This window comes from Salminus brasiliensis, chromosome 12 (assembly GCF_030463535.1).
Source record: "Salminus brasiliensis chromosome 12, fSalBra1.hap2, whole genome shotgun sequence".
NCBI classification, from domain to species: domain Eukaryota; kingdom Metazoa; phylum Chordata; class Actinopteri; order Characiformes; family Bryconidae; genus Salminus; species Salminus brasiliensis.
In genome coordinates, this window is record NC_132889.1 from 12572026 (window position 1) to 12599191 (window position 27166).

A 27166-nucleotide genomic window follows, 5' to 3' on the forward strand; every position below is an offset into this window, starting at 1 on the left:
AATAACGCTCTGTGTGCTGGGTTGGGCCTTAATGAGAGATGGCCTGTTCTTCAAGGAGGAGTGGGGGGGAAAAGGTCACTTTAATTAGAGCACTACATGTCCTTGTCTTGTCATGTCGCATGCCCATAACAGATTACGCATATTAATGCTCCTCTGGTAAGCACAGCTCCTCTTCAGTGTGTGTCCTCATTACTGGCTCCTTTAAAAAGCCCCAGCCCTCCTCCTCCTGAGGAAGATATGTATGATAGATGTGTCCATATTGACCCAGGATCAGTTTCTTCTGGCTAATGGTGGAGGCCTCATTCCAGGATTTGCAAAAACACCTTGCTAATGGATTCTTCTGGAATTTACATGACGTGCACTATATGTCCAAAGGTTTGTGGACAGCACCTACTGAGTACGTCCACTGCTTTAAGGATCACTGAACGGCGACGCTGGTTTAACTGCACTCGCTTTGTCTAAAATTTCCATAGGAAAAAAAGCATTGCCTATAACACGGGAGGCCACAAATTAGCCATAGGTTACCATGTCCAGGCTGTAGAGATGTGGAACTGCTTTGAGCTTTTTTCCACTACCGTTGGAATGAGCTGGAGTAATGTTTGAGATAGAGAAGTAATCTTTCAACATCAGTACCTGACCTCACTAATACTCTTGTGGTTGAGTGGCCATGTTCAAAAATCTAGGGGAAATCCTTCTCTGTGGCAAAGAGGGGCCAATAAACGAGCAGGCCATATAGGGCTTGTCTGTGGTCATTAGCTTCATCTTATTTAGATATTACTTGGGGTAGTGTGGGCTTCCCTGAAACTGGCTTAACTGAGAAATCCTGCTTTATGAAGCGCTACCTCTCTAGTAGCTTAGTAAGCTGCAGGTGTGGGTAGTAATGTTTTTTCTTTCTTTTTAAATGGCCAATCTCATGTATTTCAATGTAGTTTAGTCAATAAATATTTAGTCAGTCATTCGTCATTGATTCCACTGTTACATTTGCCAGAAAAAAGGAATCATCCCATAAAAGTGACCTGGATTTCTTCATTGATTACCAATAAAATGTGGTCTGAGTCACAATTATAGAAAAACGCAACCTAGCCTAATAACACACAATCAGCTGTACTGTTCATGTATTTTACTGAGCACATTGAGGAAACATCCACAGTGGAAAACATTGGTGCTTGAGTTTAGCAACCTTTAGATTCCCTTCTGCAGCCATCACCTCCCCCAAATGTTATCTCATGAATGTGATTTGCACAGTGTTGTGGAGAAACGGTATACCCTGCATGTACAGTCCTCTTCAGGTCATGACACAGCATACCAATAGGGTTAAGGTCAGACCTCTGACTGTATTCTAACCACTCTTAGTACTTGTGCGATGTGCATCATCACCTTGTTGCCCTTGCATTCTCCTTTAAAATGTTCTGATACATCTTGGAGTTCCCTCAATGATCGCAAGGTGTCTAGGCCCTGAGGCAGCAAAGCAGCCCTAAACCATTCACAGCTAGGATGTGGTTTGGTGAAGGTGTGCAGTTTTTCAACAGTGTTGATCATTTGTGCTAGAAAGTCCCATTTTGTCTCATCTGTCCATAGAACATTTTTCCACTGGGAAACTTCCAGGTGGTCTTGGGCAAACTTGAGATATGCAGCAACTGTTTGTTGCACTGCAGTGATTTCCTTTGTGGATTTGCAGTTTCTAGAGTCTTCTGCATGTCTTTTTGCTGAGGTTCTACCCACTGTGCTTTTGGAGAAATCTAAACAGCCTTTGTTAGCCTCACACTAATAACTCTTAAGCGCCCAACCACCTGTCATCGGGTTGTGATTTGTCAGTTCTTAGGCGACATTTACTAGGTACCCACCACTGCTTTCTGAAATGGATGTCCTGTGCATCGTTTAAAAAGCAGACAGGGCTGAAATGCTGTATGCTGAATAACGATGTAAATTAGTAATATGACTATTGCGTGCTGTATAGCAGGTGATGTAGCATAGTGGATAACAACACGGCCTTCCACATAGCAGGCTGAGGTTTGATTCCCTGGAAGGGGGGAGTAAACCATGCTACACCAAAATTCTTCGGGCGAGAGTCCTAGTGCTACATTTGCCTACCTGTGTAACGGAAATTGATCTGGATACGAGCGTCAGCCAAACACTGTCAATGTATTTACAATACTTAGAATTCAAGTTGTGTTACTTTCGTAATTCTAACCGAGCAGTTTCAGGAAAGGTACAGAAGTCACAATACTTCTACTTGGGCACATACTTGGGCTACTCTACCCACCTCTGCTTAGCTGACATCTGATCTCACACAATAGTGACCTGATCTGTTTCAGCCAAATGTAATATTCCACTTCTCAAAATGGAGCCTCTAGACATTCAGTTGAGCATAAATTACTATAAGGTATGTCCATTTAGAAATTGCACATAAACTCCGGTTTTAGTGTCCCTGTCTAAAATTCTTTGTGGGGACACACTGACCCGTGCCAATGGAAAACAATCAGTGCATTCTGTTCAGGCTCAGGCTTTTCTGTTTAAGCATTAATTAGTTTAGACATGCAATAAAAGCCGCATGTTCAGAGGCTTTGGTAAATGTTGTAAAACAAGTAATTGCATTTGTACTATAATGGCCCTCATTCATGGGAAAAGTGGTAGTATGTAGGGTATGAAAATTAAGGTGGCACTACGGTTGGCATGTCACAGATGAGATCATATTAGAACACAGCCCACACATAGAATGGTTTCACTGTCTGCCAGTTAATGGTCACTGGCACAAAGTCTTCACTGATTCTCCGATGTCTACTGAAAGTCTGTTTTCATATAGTGGAGGAGAGAGCGTGGTTTAAGTAGAAAGTGCACGTCTCGTCTCATTCTCAATTTTAAGGCCTTAAGGGAAATTTGGGGATTTTGACCCTACACTGATCTTAATAATTGCACTCTTAAGCTTCTGTTGGTGAATCTTGATGAACGAAATCGCATTCATTTCAATGGGTTTTGCCACGATGAGTGATTTTTGCACCTGCAATTTCTGCAGCGGATAAATTTCAGCAAGCTTTTTTGTATATATTTTTAATAGATTTATTTTTTTTATGCTAAATAACGTGTTGTGATTATAGATGTGTACAATATGTTTTACTGTCCATTAACTGCTTGGTCATGTTGGAAATTCCTACAGTGGGGCAAAAATGAATTTAGTCAGCCACTGATTGTGAACCTAGAAAGATGAGCGAGGTCTGTAATTTTCATCACAGGTACACTTCAACTATGAGAGACAAAATGAGGAAGAAAAATCTAGGAGATCATAGGATTTAAAAAAAAAAAAACATTTGTAAATGATCTGACATCTCTATGTTTAGCTGGCATGCTAATTGCTAAGTTAGCTAGCTAGCATTCACCTCACTGTCTCCGGTGAGGACTATGTTGTAGGTGTAGTTTTATACTAAAACTCAGTTTGCGGCACTATAATGTGGTAGCTGAGTATGTAATGACACAACTGTGTTCAATGCTGTGTGTGGGGGGGGTTTATTATGGTATTACTGTGTTAGCCAGCATGCTAGCTAATTGCTAACGTCAGCACAACACATTGATCACGTTCTTTTCAGTTCTCGCGAGAGACCCCAGTAGCAGACGTTTTGGGGCCCAACTACCTATACGTGTAGCTTTAAAAACGTTCAACGATTTTGAAGATGTCAAATTGTCCACGGAGGAGTTGAATGAGGTGTGATTAAACAGAAAAAAAAAAGTTAAAGACTGTCCAGGATCATATATCATAATAACGCCCTTTTCTCAGCCTTCTCACGTGTTGAGTTTTCACAGCCGAGCCAGTAGGTGGCAGCACACACTTAATATTCACTGTGTGGATTCCCATTGCGAAAATATCACTTCCACGATCAGCTTCGTATAATACGCACTGAATACGAGCAGATGTGCGAGCGGTGGAGTTGAGACCGGTGAGTGATGTTAAGATAAATGCTTTCGAGACAGTCTAATGATACTCCCATTAATCACCATGCTCGCTCATCAACACGAAGCGAACCCCTCCGGCGTCCTCAGCGTGGATCCAGAGGAACCCGCCCTGATGCTCTTGTGAGCGCTTGGGTGATGGATTGCTCGTCAGTCAGTCAGTCAGTCATGGCGCCGTGGCAGGAGAGGGTTAAATCAGCTGCCCCTGTTCCGCTATGTAAGTATGCGCATACATTGTTTTATTTTTACCATGAAGATCTGGGTTAGCAACAAGCCCACCCCCCCCCCCCCCCCCCTCTCTCTCTCTGTCTCTCTCTGTCTTATTCTCTCTCTCTCTGTCTTATTCTCTCTCAAAGCTTAGATTAAAGCATAAATGTATAAATGTATCTGAAAAAGAGAAAGATCTCATGTGGACATGCACTTCTACAAAATGCCACTTTTAATGACAACCCCCTGAACACACATTTGCAAATAAGGTGGCTGATCAAGGGCTTCATTAGTTGCATCAGGAGAGTTGACCAAAAAGTTCAGAGAAGAGATCACTGCCTCACACAGTCAAGGAGAAGGATACAGAAAGCCGGCAAAGCACTGAATGTAGAGATACAGGTGGACGCATGGGTCACAGGTTCAGAGTTAAAGGAACACTAGCTACACTACCTGGACGTGGCAGGAAGAGGAAGCCGTCACCGGCTGCCACCAGATTTCAGGTGGCAGGTAGTCAAAAACCCTTGAGTGACTTAAAAAAAAAAAGACCTGCAGGAAGATTTGGTGGCAGCTGGCACAGAGATTTCGGTTTGCACAGTAAGGCGCATACTAAACACTGAATGCCACCTCTGCTGACACAAAAGCGTACGAAAAGTCGCTCCAGTGTGCTCGGAAGCGTATAAATAAATCACAGGGAAGTTTTGGGATTCTGTTAAGTGGCGCTGTAAATGAGGATGAGGAAGAATGAAGTATACGCTTCATTTGAAAGAAGTGAACCTGCCGCATTGATCCCAATGCACCGTGCAGACGTGTAGGAACTACTGCGCGACGCATTTCGGCCTGGACAGACTAGCCTTTCGTCCTTGTTGGTTGGACTTTCAGACATGTTAACTGTCCTCCTGTTGGCTGTGCTGAAGCCCGATGAAGATTTCTGAGGAATGCTGAAGATCAGCAAGCGCTCTGTTGAACTGTGCAGGCAGACAACACAGTGACTAAAAAATGGAGCCATTGCAGTGCAGCCATGGTGTGAGTGTGGCTGTATTTCTTGATGGCAATGGTCAAAAGCCAATCTGCACCAAGAGCACTGCGAGCTTCAAGTACGACTGGGCTTGAGCCTCCATCCCTTAAGATCCACGGAAGACAAGCGTTCAGGCTTTTTTCTGTCCTGCACCGAAGTGGTGGAACGAACTTCCCCTGGGTGTCCGAACGGCAGAGTCGCTCGCTGTCTTCAAACGCAGACTGAAGATCCACCTCTTTCGAGAGTACTTGGGTGAAGAGTAGAGTATTATGGTCTCCTTATTGACTTGTGTTTAATAGAGTCTAAACTTAGAAGTGTCTTTGAATTTTTAGTTTTTTTTTCTTTAGTAAATAGCAAAGCACTTTTGTAAGTCGCTCTGCTAATTTATTAAGAGCTTCTGCTAAATGCCTTAAATGTAACGTAAATGTAATTTTTGCCGCTGGTCCACCGATATATGAGACTTATTCAGGTTATTCAGAGAACCAAAAGTGCCTCTTCTGTTGCAATGTGCAAATAAACATTTTTGGCACCTTTATTTTTGTGTACCATTTTAGCTGATGGAACACCCAGAACTCCTTTCAGGTAATATGGTGGATGACCGAGCTATAAAAGCTCCCCTTAGCTGGTGCTAATCATTTTTATCTGTGCCTGTTGGCTTTCTTTTTTGAAAACAGGCTCTGTGCTCCACGCATTGTGATGCCTCTTCATTCGCAGAACACATGAGGAATGCCATCGAGACTTGGATTTGATCCTGCCTCCCTTATCTGGAAGGATCTGGACCCAATCTGTGTAATTGGAATGGCGTGGGAGTTGCAGCGAGAAAGGAAGCAGTTCCTGCGACTGGCCAGCCTACTGTACACAAAGCGCTGTCCTCTCTGCTGTGTGCCAGGCAGGGCTGCTTAGGCAGCTGTTGGCTGGCATGAGTCTGGTGTGAAGCTGGCACACACTGCGCGGTCTTCTTCACCTTAAGCCAACACTAACATCTGTTCTGCTCTGCCACTGGAAACGAGGCAAACTCTCTTAGGCCCCCGCCTCCCTCCTAGCACTAGAGTTAATGACTGACCACTCCTGTCATTAGTGCCTTATTGCCTAAGTAGCACTCCAGCCATAGAGCACTGCACTGCCCTGCTAAAGCAGAAAGGATGAGAGCATGCGAGAGCGTATGTCCAAAAGTTTGAAAGCTCATTATTTCAAATAGTAATTTCACAGAAATTAATAACTGGTACACATTCACTGATTTTTTTTTTTTTTTTTTTTTTTTTGATTTTGGAAACAAGAATGTATAAATTGTTTGCTCTAAATATTTCTTGAATATTTTAAAACTTGATAAATAACTAAATTAATATCTCGGGCATGGCAAAAATTACATTCATTGAACTGGACACATCCAACATCATCATTTATTATTTATTATTTATTTATTTATTTATTTATTTTTGAAATATATAAACCTTTTTTTTCCAGATTTCTCCCCAATTTAGTCTTTTCCAAATATAACCGACTGCCTAGGCCTCGCCATCACATAATGCCATCATTGCAAGGAGGTGAAGGCCAATACTTGCTTCCTCTGAAACACGTGAAGCCAGCCAACTGTATCTTTTCAATCTAGGCCTGCATGAATTGCCAAAAACCCTGAACTTTCCTTCCAGCCTTATACAACAAACTGAAGAAAGATGTCACCTTTTACTACAGATATGTGGTCAAGCTCAAATATGACCCCATACATGAGCTTGACCATACATCCATGTGGCTGCTGACTGGACTCTACAGTCATACCATATTTCTTAATAATTCAATTTATTAATGATATGATTAATAATTAAAGGTTTATTGCTATTTAAAGGGGGTATTTGCATTATTGGGGTATTATCATTATATCAGTGGCATACTATGACAGTATCGATTAGGGTGATTATTTTTAAGATAATTTTTCATCTAACAAGAAAGGTTATCATGACGGGCCTATTTCAAAGTGCTGCTAATGCAGCGTCACTTAACTATACTCTGAAAAATACAGATTCCTTCCTAGTTTTTGACATGATGTGGAAGGTCATTTCAAGGCCTTGTCAACAAAGTAAAATTTTATTAGTTTTAATAGTAAAGATAATCTCATTGGATGGCTTGGGGAAGCCCACACTTGTATAAGCTGCAAGATGTTATCTTGTGAGTGAGGCTGCTCATGGCTAGACAACGTGAATTCTCAGAGTTTGAGCGAAGCATGATGGTGGGTGCCAGAAGAATAGGACATTTCATTCCCGGGCATTTAACGTTCCTCGATCCACGGTGTCACGTGTGTACCAGGAACACGTCATAGAAGGCATTACCACCCACAGTGGTCAGCGCAGTGGCCGCCCACGGGTACTTAATGATCGTGACCTGTGGCATCTGGCTAGAATTTCCACATTCACATCCACATTCAATGCAGGAGGCCCCCCACACACACATCCGGCAGCTACAGTGCAGTGTTCTTTAGCTTTCGTGGGATATGGGAGCAGCGGGCCCACCAGGGTGCTTCTGTTAACACAACACCACTGGACAAAGCCCCTCATCTGGGCTTGTGAGGTTGCTAACTGGAACCTAAAGGACTGGCAACATGTGACATGGTCATGGTACCAGTTGTTTTGGGCTGATGGTGGGGTTTGTGTGTGGCACAGATCCCATTAAGCCATGGACCCCAGTTAGCAACAAGACACTGGAGGTGGTTCCATACTGGTATGGGGTGTATTCTTACGGCATGGGTTGGGTCCACTGGTGTGCCTAAACACATCATTGACTGGTGCCTATATTGCACTGCTTGGTGACCATTCACAGCCCTTCATGGACTTCATTGTCCCCCACTCCAAGACAATTCATCTTGCAAACAGGCTCCGGTTGTCCAAAATTGGTTCGAGGAGCGTTCTGGAGAGTTCAGATGAATGGTGTGGCCTGTACGTTCACTCAACCCGAGCCCAAGCGAACATTTATGGGATGTGCAGAGGTCAATTCGCACCCAAGATCCTGCACCTCCAAATACAAGCTTTGGGTAGCTGTCCAGATGATGGCATGGCTCCACTTGTGGAACCAATGATCTGTTGAGTTGCTGCACTTTGCCGGGCTAGAAGGGGTCCTCCGATACCATGACTTTTGGCATGTCTCTGTTTGTGTTTGTATCTGTAAACATGACTGTATGCCTGCTTAGAGCTGTGATGATTGACATAAATGTCTCTCCATGTGTGATGTGCGTCTCCCTGGCAACAGAAACAACTCCGCACCAGTGCCCTCCCCTGCAAGAAAATAGATTCACTGTTCTCGAACAGATTACGATGTGACCCCACTGTGAAATTGTTTATTTTAGCCATCTAATATTATTTACATTTTACAGCTCATTTTCACAGCCTCAGGCTGTCATCATATGATTCCTATATTGCACACATTGTGTCCGATTTGAACTGCTGGGCCATGCTTGGGTCACACAAGCTACTGTCAGTGTCATTAGCTCAAAGTATGTCGCATGAAGGCCATAACATGCTAATTAACCAATTTTGTATGTCTTAGTATGTGCCAGACCTGCGAAATACATGCATACGTTTGGAAACCCTTGTCCAAATGACACATTTTGCTTGTGTACCCAAGCAGCATCTGTAGCTAATCAAACATATAACACCACATTTATGTAAACCCTTATGCCCAGTTACCATTACTTTCATAACATGAAAACAACAATCTAAATCTTCAGTGTAGCCTGTGATTAAAAAAAAAAATAGTTTGGACACAGTTTTGGAGTCTTGCAAGCATTTTTCGCAGCAGCTTAAAGTCTTTCAGCTCTTGTTGTTGAATTTGTTCCCTAATCGTCTTTGCAGAAGGCCTCTAGTTCTGAGGTATTCTTGAGTCCTCTGCACAGCTTGTTTAAGGTCTATCCCCATATTTTTGTGGCTGGTAGGTTGGACAACTCCCAGGATTTCATCCTGAAATTTCCAACATTTTGTGTAATTCTGTCCTTGACCTTTGCAATATTGCCAAAGCCACTGGCAGCAACACCCCATGTTTCACACTAGGCAAGTTGTTTTTTTCCCCAGCTTTATAAAGGTTACTCTTTTGCAGATTTTTTTTCTTTGCATATTTGCTAGTTGTGGCCTATTTGGGCTTTATCAGTCCACATCACTTGTTTCTAAAACTCATCGGGCTCGTCTAGATGTTTTGTGACAAGGTTACGGTTATTTTATGACTCCCAACATTAAAATTATGTTTGTATAACCAATGTTGCACAGTGGAACAGTGCACCACCATGCCTGACTTAGCTAAACCTTCCAGCAGGTTCTAGGCAGTCCCATAGGGGCTTACCTATCTTACCTGTCTTACCTATCTTGCTAGCATACAAGCAGGTGTCTCTTAGAGTTTTCTTGTATTATAGAGCTCATCTTGACCTGAACTGCCATGTCTTAATTACAGTTTAGGAAACAAGCTGAAAACTCTTGACTTAACTTCTTACAGCCTTCCACTGCCTTGTGGGCATCGATTACTTTTGTTTTCAGATGTTTGGACAGGTACTTTTGAGTGTTGAGCACAGAGTTTGAGGAGTCATGGAATTTTAGAAAGCTTGACAATTTGAATGATCAATTGTAATTATCTCCTAATTACAATTGATGACATGCCCCAGGCCTGATTTGCATTTCAATGTTTGAGACATGAGAGACATAAAACAAAAAAAAAAACTGTAAGATTTTGTAAAGGCCAAACATTTTCATAGGCCACAGTGATTGATTTAGATGGTTATGCTATGTATTATAATTGATAGTGGTGCTCAAACCTTTGCATACAACTGTATGGTATGATTTAAAAATTAAGCAAACAAATCACACACACACACACACACACACACACACACATATATATATATATATATATATATATATATATATATATATATATATATAACATTTTCAGCTACTAGTTATGCTGAATAGATATGTTGGTACTTTGTTCACTCTTGTTTTTGCAGTGAATCTCTCATACTTTCTTTACATTTCTTTACATGTGCTGTTCCTTTTGCAAACACTTTAGTAGTGGTTAAATGTCTACATCACTGGTGAAATTCGAAGGTGTTCAGAAAGTAAGGAGGGTGGGGGTCCGTGTGATTTGAGAGGCTGAGGCAGAAAGAAAAAAAAAAAATTCCTCTGTGCAGCCAGGAAGATAGCAGTGGTGCTAACAGCGCTGTACCACAGTGCTACTGCCTCACTGTCTGCACTTTTATGAGCTCCCTATTCAGTTTCACACAATGCGCTGCAGAGACGAACTCCACCAGACTTGTTTTTCTTTGGCGGTGCAAGAGCCACAGCCAAGACCCCCTGGTTTCATGTGCAGTGCAGGCCTAAAGGAGCTGCATTTCTTTGGTGTTTGAAGTAAAACAATTCCAACCACCAGTCAAAATAGTCATCCACATATTTTGGGATGACTGATGCGTTCGGCTTCACGAGGGGGGTGATGAGTGTTTTTGCACACCCATGCTTTCTGCTGATTTATGTGGCCTGATAAGGAGAGGGGTGGGTGGTGCGTCCCATCTCCACATATGCTCCAGTTGTAGATGGGGATCAGCACACGCAAATCATCTGAAAAACAAAAGGCGCAGCACATTTGAGTTGGCAAATCTGTTTCTGCAGTGGTAGATCAAATCAAATGAGAAGGTTTATGGCCTCCGTCAGGCCGCCTGATTGGTAAAATCAGGCTAATTTGTTCATCTCTTGTCCACTCTGCCAGCACAACATGATTGTAGCCAGGAGCAACTGTCCACTTTGCTTGTGTGTGTGTGTGTGTGTGGCTGGTCTCTGTGCAGTGTAAAGGCCTTTAGAAGCTAAGCAGAACAGGCTTGTGATCTGATCCAGGGTCTAATCTGCCACATTGGCATCTTAGGTCGATGGAGGCCTCATATGCTGCCGCTCATATTAGCGCTCCGCGCTGGCGGCAGCCAAGGTGCAATTTGTTGTGTTTGGACCATAACTGTCAGGAAGAGATATACCCCCCACTTAAATGGCTGCCCATAATCTCCTCCACTCCCCATATTATCCTAATTGAACCCACGAGCTGCCAGCGCCATCAATAGCTGAGCTCATCTGCAAATTAATAAAACATAGGCCTCCGAACGCTTGCCCTCATCACGGCTTAATGCTACGTGGACTGTGAGGCCGGAGAGTGGTTCAGACTCGTCTCAGGAAGACACGGAAGTCACACAAGAAGAAAACATGCAAAGAACAGTCTGAATTGTTCAGTGTTGGTGACAGGAATCAGACGAGTTTTACCATTATTTTACCATACACAACTGTATATATAAAACTGTGCAGGTTCACTTAGTGATGTAAAAGGGTCGCATTTCACACCAGAGCACTCAGAACCACATTGTTTACATGTCCTCAATTGAATTATGCAGACATTTTTGGAAAATTTGGTGCATTATACTTTAAAGAATGAGGAATGGCTCAAGAGGAGGCCACTGAATATTATCACCAAGGACAACAACATGTTTTATGTCCTTGGAGAGGCTTTCCAATGTCTAGGCATGTTAGACATACACGTACCATTAAACTTAACCATTAATGGCACCTTTTTTTCCCCCCTCTCTCTCTCTTTCAGTTTCTGAGCCCGAAGATCCTTGGTGCTAAGCAGGAGACCATGTGCAGAATGAAAGGTGGGGGCATCATAATAATAAAAGCACCGATTTAATGAAAACATCTTAAAATGGAAGCGAATCCAAGCAGCATGAAGTCTTTATTAAATACATCTATCATGTCCCCTAACAATCGCGTCTTTTAATAAGACCACCACCCCCCCCCCGGCCTTTCTCCTCTGCTCTCCAAAACGTCTGAACCTCTGTGGTTCTTTCCCTTTTGTCTCGTGTACGGAAGAAGACTCGCGGTGAATGTGAGCAAGGCCCCCCTCCAGTAGCGACAGCTTGAGCGTGAGGTGGACAGGCCGAAAAAAATTCAACGTAAAGTGTTTTACCTGAAGGGAGAAAGGACAGGAAAAGATTACAAGCCCAGAGCATGTGAAAAGAGGAATGCAGTGTAATGGTGCCGATACAGTGCAGACAATATGGAGCGTCAAGGCTGAAATTTCACAAGGATTCCTTTTCACCTCCCCCGCTCTCTGAACGTAAACATGGAATGAAATAAGGTCCCTATCACATTCGAGCTGATGTAGCCTATTGAGTCGAAGACAGTTGTGTCACAGTCTATTTTCCATAGTAGTCACACATTCTGGGAGTTGACGGGAGAGCTGGACAAAAATACAATAAAAATAGAAACATTAAAAATATTATTATTACTGATTTGTAAAAAATAGATCCCATGTTTGCCCAGTATCTTTCTAATAATGGTGGAATGGGGCCTGCAGTTCCTCAGATATTCATCTGGGTTCTTTTGTGATTTCCTGGATAAGTAATAAGACATTTTGGTCAGCCGCAGAAGATCCACCACTGTTCCAACATCTCTCCATTCGGAGATAATAGCTCTCACTGTGGTTCACTGTGGTAAGCTGTTGTCCGCTTACTTATTTTAATTTGACTGTTTGAAGCCTGCTGTTGGTAATCAAGTTGTTTCAAAATAATACGGCATGTAAGTCGGACCACTATGACAACACAAATTAAAAACAATATGTTACAGTATGTTACAGCCAATTTTAAGCACAGGGACAACTGATATCCTGGAAATCCTGTTATCATGTACTTGTGGATCAGAGAGCAGATGTATCGCAGCAACTGAGAACAGCAAAAATATTCTAAGTACCTGCACTATACATTGACCGGCCATAACATTAATACCACCAGTGTACTCTGTGCTCCATTGTCCATTATATCTTCTCCACGTACCATATATCCTTTGAGGACTCACTGGTCACTCCATCTACAGAAGCTCGAAGCCTTGGTGTAGTCATGGATGATCAGTTCTCAAGCCATGTTGCAAACGTAACTCGGTCATGCAGATTTCTTCTGTACAACATCCGGAGAATTCAACCCTTCCCTATAAAGGCCGTCCAGGTGCTTGTTCAGTCTCTCGTCACTTCAAGACTTGACTACTGCAACTCTCTTCTGGCTGGTCTCCCTCTGCGCACCATCAGGCCCCTGCAGCTGATCCAGAATGCAGCAACATGGGTCGTCTTCAACGTTTCTAAATTCATCCATGTCACTCCACTGCTGCGTTCTCTTCTGCGGCTCCCTGTAGCTGCTTGCATTACATTCAAAACCCTGACGCTGGCCTACAAAGCCAAGACTGGACGAGCCTCTCTGTAATTGATGGCAATGGTCAAAAGCCGATCGGCACCAAGAGACCTTTGTGCCTCAAATATGGCCGCCATCCTATCCACCGTCCTATAATATCCACAGAAGGCATGCGTCCAGGCTTTTTTCTGTTCTGGCGCAGAAGTGGTGGAATGAACTTCCCCTGTGTGTCCGAACAGCAGAGTCTCTCGCTGTGTTCAAACACAGACTGACTTGTGTTTAGTAGTGTTTAAGCTTAGAGGTATCTTTAAATTTTAGTCTATTCAAACTAGCTAAGGATATTTTTCTGAGGAAAAAATGAAGCACTTTTGTCTATGGTTAAATGCTGTAAATGTAATGTTCTTCAATGGTCAATAACCCACAGGATCCCCACAGGACCACCTCAAACTGCTGGAGTTTTGAAACATCTCAGCATCATTGCTAGACTGAGGAAAAAAAAAAAACACCAACCAGAAATATCCAGCCAACAGCGTCTTGTGAACAGCATCCTTAGACTAGCGTCCTATGACCACTCATGAAGGGCTAGAGGATGTCCAACACAAAAAAACTGACTAACTAAGAAGGAGCATCTAATAGAGTGGACAGTGAGTGGACACAATGTTTAAAAACTCCAGCAGCATTGCTGTGTCTGATTCACGCGAACCAGTGCAACACACTCCAACACGCCAGTGCTGAGAACGATCCACCACCCAAATATTACCTGCTCTGTGGTGGTTCTGTGGGGTCCTGACCATTAAGGAAAAGGGTGAAAAGTGTTGCTTTATGGTAAGTAGAATTGATAATGAACAATGAGTGTAGAAACAAGAGTGGTGTTAATGTCATAGCTGATTGTGTAGGTCCAAAGGTTTGTGTACACCCATTTTAATTAATACATTAATCTACTTTAAGTCACACCCATCAATGACACAGATGTGCAAATGCACACACACAGCTTGTCTAGTTTGTTTAGTGAGGTCTTGCATGAGCATTGCTATGAACCTCATAGCACCATGCATAAAAAGCACCCCCAAGCATTGAGCTGTGGAGCAGTGGAACTGTGCTCTTTGGAATAATGGTTCTGCACCCAGTAGCTAGTACTAAGTTGGGGAAAAAGGTAGAGTGATGTTCATTCAACATCCTGATCTCAGTAATGCTCTCGTCGCTGTATGCCGTCAGATACTCACAGCAATGCTCCAGTGAATGAGCAGGTGTCCCAATACTTTTGTCCATATAGTATATGTATCTATTTTTATATCAACTGTTAGTGCTAGCTTCCACAACCACAGATTATGCTAATGTAAAGTTAACTTGCGCGAGTCTCAGCCTCGGGTTAGGTGATACATCCTGCTAATATACTGATAACCTTGTGGCTTGAGCTGCAGCACAGTGAACACTCTGCATTCTGAATATATTTTTATACTTAATATGTCAACATCTGTGCAAAACATATTAAAAAGCATACCATTACTCGTAGCAACTCTTAGGTTAATATGACATGGCTCACGGGGGACATTCACTGTGAATGCTGAGAATGTTATTTATCAAAATTAATTATTAGGGTGGGAGGGGAGAGGGGTGGTGAATGGCTGAGCTATAATTATCTGAAGGGGGATGGGGGTGAAATTACACCTATGTCTAGATTAGATTTTGATTTAATTGGGTAGGTTTCAGTGGTGCTCTTTCAAAAACAAGGATGCGTTATTGACTGCATAGGCTTTATCCAGTACCGGTTAATGCTTACGCATCCCAAATGTAAGGTAGTTTGCTCATCTAATTGGAATCCTTTTTTTATTATTCAATAAAGTCTCAACAGAATCCAAAAGACAGACCTAATCTGATTCATTGAGGAAATGCCAATAAGGAAAACACTGGCGAATGTCAGAAACAGCATGAAAGCAGGGTGAGAGGATTCTTAAGAATTTTCTTCTTAAGATTGGTGGGTGAATAAGGCACAATGTTTACCTCATTTAGACATGGCTATTTAGATATATTCCTCTCTTGCACTAATCCACACATGAGAATATTCCCCCCAGTAACAGGTAAATATGTCAAATTCATGCATGGCATAATGGTGTGTTCCAAAGTCTTGGCTGCAATCACTTAGCACGGCTGCTTGGGTAGGGCTGTCTTATGAAAACGTCTTCTTAGTAGTTGGTCACTTGAATGGAACAGCATATCCAGGCTGCTTGGTGACGACACCGGAAATGTCCTGCTTTTTGCAATTGCTGTAGGACATGTTTGTCCTTTTTAATTTAATTTAGAGTGAACTACAGGCCCTAATAATGCGCAGGTGCAGACCATAATTATTAAGGTGGATCCAAGGTGGAAAGGAGACATGGCAGGGCAGAGGCTGGAGAGTTCCCCTGGCTACTGCTAATGCAGCTCCATCTCTAGGTGTCGGCTATGATCGTAATGCTTGCTTTTAGCTCAAGCTGGGATGGCCGGTAGCCTAGTGGTAAAGAGAGAGGAGCAACGAGAAGGTTGTAGGTCCAACTCCCTGAACTGACTGGAGATTCTTGGCCTGGTGGTGCCCTTGGGCAAGGCACATAAAGCCCCCACTGCCCCAGGCAGTTTGCTCAGCAAAATGATCCATTTCCCGTAGAAGTGGATAAATAAATTGTGACCTACTTAACACTGTGGGTTATACATTGAAGCTGTTGAGAAATTAGCTGTGTAGTCTACCGGGTGAGTTACCATGATTATCGCTAAGAAGATTAAGCTTAGCGTGTGTGCTTGCAGGTACAGAGCTTTTAGAAGAAGTACTTCTAAAGTCTTATGTTAAGACAAACGTCAAAATGCAACTGGTTGGCTATACATCTGATTCAGTATGCTAAGACCAGTAGACTTGTGTGAGTGAGCGTAACGAAGCATTTTGCATTAATGTAGCTGGGATGCTAATCTACCAGTTCAACTGTAATTGGTGGACCACTAGTCAATCTTTATTATGTATACTGTTGCCGCAGACCAGAGTCCACCAAATTGTGTAAACACACCGATGTGGTGCACATCTCGGTGACTGACAGTTCTGTACCAATCTCATTACGGAGATGGCCTACATAAAGCCTGTGGGCCTGAAACTAGAGAACATGCTGAAGTGACTGCGAGAAGGCAATAAGCAGGGATCTGGAGGAACAGCAGCTCCGGGCACAAACCCCTCTGGCCATTCTACTGGTAGCCCGCATGCTTCATGCGTCTTCTGAATCATTCCAGTAGCTTATAAATTGTGCAGAGCTGGGAGATCGGCACACTGTTCCAGCTACTCTCGTTCTAAGTTCATGCAGTTTTGCTGAGCAGATCTAGGCTTAGAAACCATCACTGCCCTTTTCTCCAGTTTGGTCTGCAGTTAGAGCCCTTGTCACCACCTGGTCTGCATCCCTATTCCAATTTGTAGATTAGTAGAACACTGCAAATGAATCAACTATAGGTCCTAGTTGCACTTCTGTGGCCAGCCTTGAGTGCTAGATGTTTTCACTTTATTCTTTCAGCCATTCACAGAATGCTGTTTGGGCCACTATATACGGTGAAGATTGTGTGCACTGAGCAGTGTAACTGGGTAGGGGATACACATTGGGTAGAGCTTGACTTTTCAAGTCTTTTCTGGTCATACAATGGAGGCCAATTCATTTCTTCTGTTAAATGATCTTCAATATGAAATGGTAAGGCAGTTCATCTACCCTGTTGGCTGTATGGCCTTGTTCAGTGGTGGCCCTACAGGGATGTTTGGAAGCAGAATGGTCTGATTTGCCTTTCAGACTATACACATGAAGCCGGATGTCTGTTAGGTGTGTACATTGACTGTGAGCACAAAGAACAGAACACAGGAACCGATGGACATAAATTCACAGCGATGTCCAGAAAATGTCCAAGAAAAGAAAAGAAAAGGTGCTGTTTTAGAACCCTAGTCCTAGCACACAGCTTTAGCTATGCTGGTAACACTAAATTAGCAAGTGTGTGGCCTTTTATCAGTGTATTATTTGTGTTTTTCATTTTTAATTTCATATTCAATTGTGAATTATTCATTTATTTATGAATATAATATCAAAAAACAAATACTGGCTTGATTTTATTCCCCAATCAAAAACAGCAGCTAAAAAAGCGAACCAGGGGCTGAACTTGAACCCATTCCCTCACTGTTTAGGTACATGGTCCCAGTCTCTACATCGCTGATGACAGCAACATAGTGGGGGGGGGGGGGGGGAGAGTTGTTAGAGTAGAGTTGTTTGTTACTGGCACACACACTAGCTTAACTTGATAGTCTTGACGTGTACCCCCCTAATGCCCCCTTGCTATGAGCTAAAGTAGCCGTCAGTTGTAGGAAACGCAGCTACGTTGCTGTCATCGTGATGTAGAAACTTGGAAATGAACCTATGAAATGAGGAACGTATGCCCACTTTACAAAGAGTAAAACTAGTGTAAAAGTAACTAGTGTAAAAGTAAGTTCGGCTGTCATATGATGTCATACGCGTTTAGTTTCTGTGAACAAGTCTTCAACTTATAACAAGTCAGCAACTTCTAGGTCATTTTTTATATATATATATATATATATATGTATACACATACATACATTTTTATATTTAATATTTATATATATTAAATATTTTTAGTTTATATTTTTAGTTTTTAGTTTATTTTTTTATTATTATTTCATTTCATTTTTTTATTTGGATTTACAATTAAATATGAACAGAACACTGACTTTCATGTCACAGATTTTGACAAGGCAATGCAAGTTACGTGAAGGATTAGAAGCAAGGCTTAAATAGAGCCGGAGTGCACCAGTGTGGTTCATGTGAACAGCATATAGTGTTTTGCTCCATGACTGTAAATTGTTGTAAGTGTAAATAATTTATTATACAATCTTTGTGGAATGCATTTAACTAGTTGATATGTTAAAATGTTCTGACAGAAAACCCTACATAGCTGCATGCACTAGCATGTTAATGCTGTGATCTTTTTTTTGTTTTTTTGCTTCTATATTTATACAGTATTCATTCTGCTGATTTAAAAAAAACATTGTAGTACATCCTTCCTGCTTTTCCTTATTTCAGCATGCTCCTCAGTGAGTTATCAGCCTGTGTCATTGCTGTTTTTTTCCCTATACTGAAATTAAGTTTTAATAATACGCAGACAATGTCAGTGCTGAGAACTCTCCATTTTACACCAACCTGCCATTACAATACATGCCTAATATTGTGTAGGTCCCCTTAACCTCTTTTCTACTGCAGGGCCAAATGGTTACTAAGGCTGTGCCGTACCGCTCTGCACCGGTATGGACCTGTACTGCTTTCTGGATGAAGTATGCCAAATAATGTTGTGATCCACTTCAAACTATTTAATAGGGTTTGACGCTAGTGTGTGACGACTTCAGCATGTGGTTAGCACTGGGCTAACAGATACATATAGACGTGATCCTGGCATAAGAAATAATATAGAGTTACAAAATCATGGACATTGTGCAGCACCGTTGTTACACAGAAGCCCTGCAGTTCACTCTTAAGTGTTCACCTCAGGAAGGTAATACTAGCCGAGCTAATGCTGGGATACTGATGTTGGACAAGCCCGGTGGGGGGGCAATGCTAACATCGCGCCAGCGAGGCTCATACCACCAAGTAACCACTTGCATCTCTTATATAGCAATAGAAAACTCAGAACTGTATAGAATCTGCAGATTTACATTTACATTTGTGGCATTTAGCTGACGCTCTTATCCAGAGGCACTTCCAAGGTTACTGAAATTACAGAGGTGGACCAATGCAGTATTAGGAGTCTTGCCCAAGCACTCATATTGGTGTAGCGCACCCTGACTGGGAATCACCACATGGTGTAATAGCTCACTGGCAGCTAGCGGTTTTATCTGTTGCGCCACACCAACCACCCGAAAGACGTGCGTTATTAATAATGACGACGGACGGACAGACTGTAGAGTAGCGGCAGTTGTAAGTGGTCAGAGATTTCACACCTTGGTACTATGTGGAAAAATGCTGTGGACAATAATGCAGCAGCATCTTACATAAGCTAGCAACTTTTTGTCTCGTCTCGGGCCGGGTACCGGGTCTGTCAGGTGCAGTGGGTGTTAAATGAAGCCCTTAGATTATCATGTAATAGGAAGCCATCATGCTCAAACTACTCAGCCAGCCATTCCACTATCCCACAGGAAGAGACACACAGTAACCATGACACCCCAGTGGTGGATTGGTGCCGACAGTAGGTCCTCATGACTGAAGTTGAGAACCTCTGCTCTAAGAAAGCCTCCGGCCCCAGAGTTGACAACCATCCCCCAGCTGAGATGGTGTGGAGTCTCCATTGGTAATGTAGCCTGCTGTTATGACACTTGTTACGGTGGTATGTTTCGTATGCCAACAAACATGATCTTTCAGTAAAACTCGCTCGCTCCTCTTACGACGGCACGTTAACACACAAGACCCAGGCAACCCTAAATGGAGAATTTACAACCGCCATATATTAGAGTGGAGGGCCTGCTAAACCTTATGAAGTCCTTCAGCGCAGTGTTAGTTTTTGCTCCCTCCGTCTCGCTCTGCTGGTCCTCTCCTCCTGTTGCTCCGGAGTGAGTGCCTGCAATTCCCTTTGCTTTATTTTCATAGCCATTTAAAGAGGTGAATGCTCTCGCTCAATACCCTGCTTTTCAGCTGCAGCTGAACAGAGTCCACTCACGCTCAATGCTGGAGTGCCGGGAGACCCGCTGAGTTCAGGCCTGAACACGGTCTGAAAGCATCACTCGCTGTCAATGGCTGTCACTAAAGGGGCATTAATTGATCAGCTTCGTTTTTCCGTCCACCTTTATAGCCGTCCTTTGGTCCAGGTTTATGAAGGAGTTGCTAGTCTGGGCTATTGAGTTCTATTTTAGCGTTTTTGTACGTGTAGTGCTGCAGTGGATCACTCCCTTTCTCTCACCTTAGGAAGTCATCTCAGATCTAGTATATAGTGAATGATTCTAATTTGATGTATAAGCTTCTAGAATACCTTTACTTGCATATTTTATCTGCTTATTTATTTGATTTGATCAAGTAAAACTGATTTATCCTTGGTAGATACTTTGGTTGTTTCAAGCATGTTTTTCTAAGCAGCGACACACATGGTTATGGTGTGGTAGTGTGTGGGTTGCTGGTTCGAGTGTATCCGGCACGGTGGTGTTAACAGTGATCTTAAACACATCAGTGACCTTGTTACCACCTGGTCACTTTATGTATGACCAGTATCTGGACTGGCTTTTACACTAGGTATTCAAATGCATCTCTGGTTAGTCAGACTGAAATCCGATTGCCGCGTGGGACGGAATATGTAAATTTGCTTGTTGCGCTGCAATTATTACTAGTGTTCGGCTGTTCTGGGAGGATTTTTGGTTGTTATATGCATTTTGGAGAGACTGATGCGTCTATACTGCTATAACATGTGGCTCAGATGCGCCTCCTGATTTGTATGTGGCTTGCTGTTATCCAGATATAATCCTGATTCTCAAAATGCACAAAGTGACCAGGTGTGAGTGGGGTCAGTGTCATTGCTGGAGTTAAATACCCAGTCAACAGTGGGTTTTTTTTTTTTGTTTTTGTTTGTTTGTTTGTTTGTTTTGGTGAAATCAATGATCCACAATCACCTTTACTTGGATTTTGACTGTGGCTTATGTTCACACTTACACACATTACATTTGCAGGGTTAATGCAATGATTGCAGTATTTGTATAGTGAATCAGTCACCCCTTCTCTTCTTTGTAGGCTCTCTCTCTCTCTCTCTCTCTCTCCCTCCCTTTCCCACTCACACACACACATGCAAACACCCTCACCCACAGAACAGATGGTTGTACACACATCTGGCACAGCTGGAGCCGGGAGCACATCTGTGCTGTCCCAGGTGTGACGTGAGGCGGCGGGCTCCACCTCTCCTGTATTGACCTCTGCTTTAATACCTTCATGCTTTGCTTCTGCCCTGAGCCACAAGTCCACGCGCTCCCTCATCTACACTGCCCCGACACAATGCCTTGTTGTGCTTTGGTTGCAAAGGCCAAATATCCCCCGTCCCTCCAAATCAAATCTTCCATGCTACCCTTCACTGTCTGTCTCCAATCTTGTATCTGTCACCCTGATTTCATCTTGGCTTTCGCTCAATAGAAGACCGCATGGTCCACTGCCATCTGGATAAATATAGAGCAGAAGTCTCTTTCTCTCTCTCTCTCTCTGTTTTTCACTCTGTCTCTCATCTCACTATGGCTGTGTCCACACGGCAAATGAAAGCGGCTAAAATCCGGTCTTTTTCGTCATATGTGACAAAGATGTGTAATCTGTGTGGCAGTATGAATGGCAAAAACACACTGAAGTGGCCGTGGCAAATTAACATGCTCGTTTTACAGTGAGCACGAATGCATTCTCAGTGATAAGCCCCGCTGTCAGCCATTAAACCTGCTGTGTGTAAGTAACCTGTATCTCTCACTATGTCTAGACATTAAATGCCAGAACAGTGTATGGAGAAGGAAGGAAAGTGGCTAATATGTCATGTAATGAGACTTTAATTACTATGTTAAATGGACAGACACAACAGGGATATTTCTGTTTTGTGATGATTCATCACAATCAGAATCAGATTTATTGGCCAAGTATGTTCACACACACAAGGAATTTGTTCTGGCTGTTAGTGTCTCTCTAGTATTAACAATATACAGCTACTCTACATATAATTTACAGACAACCAATATACAGAGAACAATAGTACAGTAGGATTCATTTTGCTGTTATTAGAAAAAAAAAATTGTTAAAAAAATAATAAAACACCTAAAATTGCAATTTTTGCTATGAAACTTTCCTATATATGGTGCTCACTAATCTATACTCAAAATTCTATATAACCTTCTATATTTATTAACATACATGAAAAAAACATGACTATAGTGAACAAGTAAAAAGAAGAATGACGCTCCAGTTGACATGAAGACCTCTTATTATTAAACATCTGCATAACGAGATCCATAAACAAAAAAGTGCATACAAACAAAATGTACTAATATTTCACAGAAATGTCTTTTTTTTTTTTTTTTATCTCATCACAAATATTTATAAGGGGAGCACATGTCTATGGCTTTGTTTATGGTGAGTGATTTTCACATTGCTTAACAGTGGTAAACTGTTAAAATATATATATATATATATATATATATATATATATATATATATATATATATATATATATATATATATAATTTTTTTTTTTTAAATAAATAATATTAATTAAGATTAATCGCCAAAGTTTTACCATAACAGTGTGGAATACAGTTTAACTGAATTACTTTTATTAATTCCCTCAATATGGACGCAGAGCTGTATCTGAAAACATGCAGCCTGAGAATATGTAATTACATGCTATTTTTGCATTTCCTGCATTTCTCATGATACAAAATGAAAGCATAAACCATTGTTTCCAACACTTACATTGCATTCAGATCTATTCCAAAAATACCTAAATAATGTACTTCTAATTTAAAGAAATTTAAAATCTTGGACATGTAAATAATAATAATAAAAATATATATTTAAATAAATAATATTAATTCATAAAATCATAACGTCACAAAATCATATCACTTGATAGCCAAATGTGCCAAACGTTATTTTTCCCCCCATATTTGAGAGGCACAAACTTGCCAACTGCTTCAATGAGTTATTGGCACATTGGCACATATGATGCTGCATCCTCTTTCTGAATTGTTAGTTGACTGTTCCAGGTCTCTCCAGTCACTCACCAGTGCTCCAAGTCAAATTCACCAGCAGCACAACACCTATTTTAAGTTAGCACGAAGCACTGAGTAACCAAACTAGATATTAGATGATGACCGTAACACTGTGTTTCCCTTAGGAGAGGTTTGAAATGATGACTCAACACACTGACTTACTATTAATAACAATTTCACTTATTTATTATATTAATGTATTTGTATTCACTTTACAGTATGCATAGTACTGTGTACTAGAGGTGCGATGCCTTATTGACCTAGTCGAACAGAATTCACAACCAAATTAGTTGGCAACTAATTTAATAGTACTATTTCAAATAGTCATTTGTAACAGCACAAATTAAGCCATGTTCATCAGCTATTTTCTCAGATAGCTGCTGTCAGGAGCTTTCATGTTGACAAATGGGCAGCTTGCGTTCAATTTGCAGGCTGCTTTGAAAACATTTACTTTACTTCAGTAGTGGATTAGTTGGCAACATCATGTGTTTCGCATACTAACTAAGTGTATGGTTCAAGACGCACAAGAACCACGGATTAATCGCCAAAGTTTTACCATAAAGTGTGGAATATAGTTTTACTGAATTACTTTTAGTAATTCCCTCAATCTGGACGCAGAGCTGTATCTGAAAACATGCAGCCTGAGAAGATGTCTGTTACGTGAACGGAGAGTGTAGATAAAACCAGTACAGTGAGAAACGAGTGCATGAGAAAGGGAGGCAGTCGTTCCACTCAACCAGTACATCCCAGACTGTGTCAAAAAGAAAAGTCACTAATACAAACCAACAGACCATGTCAAAATGTGGAAAAAATAAAATAACAATTTGGTTTTAAATGTTGACAGTGAAAAGATATTTATGTATTTATTATATATTTATTATTTTATTGATCTTTTATATGATCAGGAAAGTTAATTAAAACAGTATTTTTTTTTAAGTTAACATTTATTGTCTTCATTGTTCATGTAGCTTCAAGCTACATTTAAAAGCTGATAGCAACATGAGAGTTGTTTGTTAATTAAGCAATTCATAATACCATCATCTCTTATTCGTTTTAATATTTGGTAGATTATTTGACTATCAAATAAGCCGTTTGTTGCAGCCCGACTGTATACACACCAATTTCACAGCAGAAAAGAAGCCAATCGGCTACTGACCATTTTCTCAGATGGCTGCTGTCCTCGCTAAAGGAGCTCCCAGCTGCTCAAAGTTCTGCCTCCAACATCCCTGTTGACAAACAGGCAGCTTGCGTTCAATTTGCAGGCTGCTTTGAAGGCATCGCAGCAGTTGGATGAACCCTGAGAGCCTCTTTCCTAATGAAATGCAGAAGCCCAAATGAGACAATGATGTGTGAATGGCTAGTTTCACAGTCAGCCATGCTAACAGGGCCCTGGCAGCACTTTACATTATTCCTTCTTTTTTTTTTTTCTTCTTACCTCTACTTTATTGACCTGATCTTTATTTCCCTTGTTCATTTTCCAATTCATGTCGCTCGTTCCTCCTTTCTGTCCACAGGCCTCCCCCCAGCCCTCCCGTCTCTCTCCATCAATCCGGCCTTCACCTGTGCTAATGACCCCAGTTCTCCCCGCCTGTCTGGCCACAGCTTCAACACAAAGCCATGTAGTAGGTTTATTGCAAGCGGGAGACATGTGGAGTGCATTATGCTCTGAAAACTCTGAGTTTGATTTGGGCTGTGCAGCGTGTTCAAATAGAAGTTGAAAATGTCAGTGGTGAACCATGACTAGGCCTTCAGTTCAGGCCAAAATGTGGTCAAAAAAGAGGAGAACTCTCTCTGCAGTTTAACAGTGTCTCTATCAGTAAAGAGTACCGACAGAGTCCTGATAGAGTTCTCTATCAGTTTCGAATTATGTTGGTGGTTAAATTGATGCATTAGTTTTGATCAATGGGAGAGCCTAGATATCTAAACACCATTGAGAAGACAAAAATCCTAATTGGACAGTTTTCAGTTTAGTGTTTTATAAAATTAAGCAAAACATTAACTAGGTGTCATTAACTCGATGCCTCCTTCTGCTGTCAGTGGCCACTTGTGTGACGCAGTTATGACACTTCTGATTGACAAGGAGAAGTTGACGAGGACGTTACAAACGTGGTCCTAGCTGACCACTAACCCAAATTGTCTAGCTGTTTATATAAATAGAAGATGTAAATAAAACATACAATGATTTGATGAGCTCCACCCAAAACCTAGTATATATAAACCATAGCTCTTTATTATGCTCAGATTAAATTCAAGATTTTTTCAAAATTTGTTTTAGAAGTTCAACTCACCCCACGTCCCTTTTTAAATATGCCTTTAAAGCATACTAATATATAGAGTTAAGCATGTGATAAAAAAAATACTTACATTATTTGTAAAATGTAATTAAAAATTACAATTATAATTTTCTTGTGAGGACATAAATAGGACACCACCCACATTTATTACTGTTTAAAATACCTCAAATCAGAATCAGGTGCAGCACATTAGCTGCAGATGATTAGAAGATGGTCAGGTTTTCTAAACCTCAGACATTTAGGTAGGTTTGCCCTGGACTGTTGAAGTTGGTGGGTTTAACATCCAAAGAGCTCTCTGAGACCTTCAGCAAGAAGGTTGTAGATGCATAAAATCTATCTACATACATTTTTTTTTAAACATATTTCAACCATTAGCACAACTGCCATGCATGGATTTATACACTCATACCAAGCATACACCTCTTGAAGGTGCCAAAAAGGGTTTGTTGGATTGATTCCATAGAAAAAACACTTTTGGTTCCCTAAAGAACCTTTCGATTGATGCTTCTTTAAAACAACTCCATTGAAATGTTCTTTAGGGAACCAAAAGTGTTTCATCAGTGGCTTAGAACCTTTTTTAATTTTTTTTTTTTAGCATGTAGCATGTGTAATAGCATGTGTTCCCACTGGTGTGTAATTGTGCAATTAACATTTTTGCTGATAGGTATCATCAGTGGTATTTAGGATGCCAGTGTAATAAGGCCTTGGTAATCTTATTACCCAGGGTAATTAGTAATATGGGCATAATGTCTGCATATTCACTGTAATGGGGGGGGGAGACATTAGTTCAAAGATTAAAACAATTTCATGAGAATGGACAGTCCCAATGCAGAGCCCTGACAGATGGCCTTCATTCTGTCTTCATTGTCTTCGTGTCTAGCTCTCCGTTCACTTTGGAATCCCTATCAGGCCGTTAGAGGGTAGACCTGGAAATTTGTTTGAAGACACTTGCTGTAGTCCTGGCCAATCAACACAAAGGGAAAAAGTAGTTACTCTTGGTCCATTTCCTGGAAGTCTTTAATCTTAATGGTTGTGCTTTTACAACCTGAGCAGCTGGTACGACCCACTCCTCTTTTTTTCACTACAAATTTTGTTCTCTCAATCAGCAGGAATGCTGGGACACAATAGATTGTGTCACACCATCATCTGAGCAGTCACGATGGCAGTGCTTTTTTTTTTTTTTTTTTTTTTTGCTGCTTGACTTCTGCTGTCAGACCCAAGCACATGGCCTATCTGACTGGAAGTTAACCCCAATATGAAGCGAAACAATAAAATAAATACAACAGTCCTTTTCTCAACTGGCCCTATAAAATGTTTTCGATTTCCCTGGTGAGCAGTTGCAAGCTCGGGCAGTTGTTTTTAATCCTTGTTTTTGTTTCCCCGCAGAGAAGGGAGCTTCTTTGACGAAGCTCGCCACTTCGCCCGACTGACAGTTACTGCATTTGGTTTTAATTGAGGCCCGTTTTCAAGCCGCACAAATGGAAAGCATATGCAAAAAGCTCCCCACCTGGTTCTGATCAGCTACCGAGTTAGTGGAGCCACACGCTCGTGCCCGGTGCCAGAGAGACGGGAGGGTTGGGGTGGGGGGTGTGGGGGGGTCTTCAGTCATCTTGACAAGCCGAACCTTTTCTATTAGCAATCGTTTAAACAAATCGGGCTAATGTGGTGTTTAGATATCAAGGATCGTTTGAGGGACGTTACCCTTTCATGCAAGAGATCACTTTGAGGGGCTTTGGCCTCCTCTTTCTCCA

The 27166-nt window shown here is 41.6% G+C and overlaps 1 protein-coding gene and 1 long non-coding RNA gene across 3 annotated transcripts in view; both read left to right on the forward strand.

The window, feature by feature from the left end:
• The window catches only part of bahcc1a (BAH domain and coiled-coil containing 1a), a 199164-nt gene that overhangs the window by 60018 nt on the left and 111980 nt on the right, over positions 1–27166 (forward strand). The window lies entirely within an intron of this gene.
• The window catches only part of LOC140573945 (uncharacterized), a 38783-nt gene continuing 15488 nt past the window's right edge, over positions 3872–27166 (forward strand). The window contains exons 1-3 of one of the 2 annotated variants that reach the window (XR_011980689.1): positions 3872–3929; positions 4011–4159; positions 11768–11822. This is a non-coding gene — a long non-coding RNA (uncharacterized lncRNA). Of the gene's footprint in view, positions 4160–11767; positions 11823–27166 lie in introns of both variants that reach the window. The other variant, XR_011980688.1, reaches the window with a different exon arrangement.